The sequence below is a fragment of the Perca fluviatilis genome, chromosome 21 (assembly GCF_010015445.1).
Source record: "Perca fluviatilis chromosome 21, GENO_Pfluv_1.0, whole genome shotgun sequence".
NCBI lineage: Eukaryota > Metazoa > Chordata > Actinopteri > Perciformes > Percidae > Perca > Perca fluviatilis.
Genome location: NC_053132.1, coordinates 11141807 through 11143383, shown reverse-complemented (window position 1 = coordinate 11143383; position 1577 = coordinate 11141807).

Genomic DNA, 1577 nt, shown 5'->3' with positions numbered 1-1577 from the left:
CAAAGGATGTAAGATACTGAAGAAATAGAGCTGACGAGACAAGATCTCTAAAACAAAACAAGAATATGAATGAATACATTTTTTTAAGGGATGTTGGCTACATATTTCCCTGACATATAGCCTCCTTTCCATTTCTTTCATTAATCCAGTGTTATTAATTAATTAATCCATTACATTCTACTTTACCTGATGGTAGAAAGTACAGTAACTACTAAAGTACTGCTACTAAAAGTTTAGATACTTGGACTTTACTTGAGTATTTCCATGTTCTTCCACTCATTGCAATTACAGAGGGAATTATTGTAGTTTTTACTCCACTACATTTATCTAAGGTATTTTAAAGGCTATTAATACTATTTAAATACATTTTTTTTTTTACAATTGCTATTTTCAAAACTTGTAACAACTTTCCTAAACTCTTAACACAGCACAACATCCATTTGTGTAGGCTATACAACTAACACATTTCTTGTTGCTTTGACACAAAATGCATACAGTTAACACAAATTAGCTTGAACTTCTTTTACACACAAGCTCAACCAAGACCAAAACAATGGATCTTTACTGCCAAATTTACAAATGCTTTCACATTGTAAGTCAGAACAGATAACATCATGTTCTAAACCTAACTTATAGGCTAAAGTCAAAGTGAACAGCTGTTCATATTGTAAATTGAAACAAATATATCCCCTGGATGTTGTTCCATTGCTACTGAGAAACAGCTGATTGAAGTTATGCAAATAATCGATCACAGCTGATTGACATCTAGGAAACACTCAGGTGTTGAGGTTCTTTCAATCGCATGACCATATGTTAGTACATACAGTAAAAGAGGTCCTATTTGAACAATATAGATGAACACAAAGAAAGGAGGAAAATGCCTGCACGAGGGAGAGGAAGACGAGTACCAGGACAATTCTGTCTCGGTCTTCTTTTTTTTATAGACCGTATATTCTATAAAGCTACTCTGAGATGGGTCATTCATTTTCGGTATTAAATTTCTTCAGCAAAAGACACAAAATGCATGCATTTACTAAACCCAACAAAACAAAAAGATAGAAAGGCTTCAAGAGAAACTGCAGTGCAAAACACAATCTATGATCAATACAGTATACTATTGTCTATTACAGTTTTTTACGATTGCTATGACAATTTTTTCAATACTTGTAACAACTTTCCTAAACTCTTAACACAGTTAGCACAACATCTGTCTGTGTAGGCTATACAACTAATACATGTCTTGTTGCTTTGACACAAATTGCATACAGTTAACACACATTTAAAATGCTTGAACATCTTTTACAAACAAGCTCAACCAAGACCAAAACAATGGATCTTTCACACTGTAAGTCAGAACAGATAACATCATGTTCTAAACCTAACTTATAGGCTAAAGTCAAAGTGAACAGCTGTTCACAAATAAACACAAATATATCCCCTGCATGTTATTCCATTGCTACTGAGAAACAGCTGATTGAAGCTATGCAAATAGATCAATCACAGCTGATTCCTATCTAGGTTGAGTTCTTTCAATCACATGACCATGTGTTACGTAGTACATACAGTAAAGGAGGACC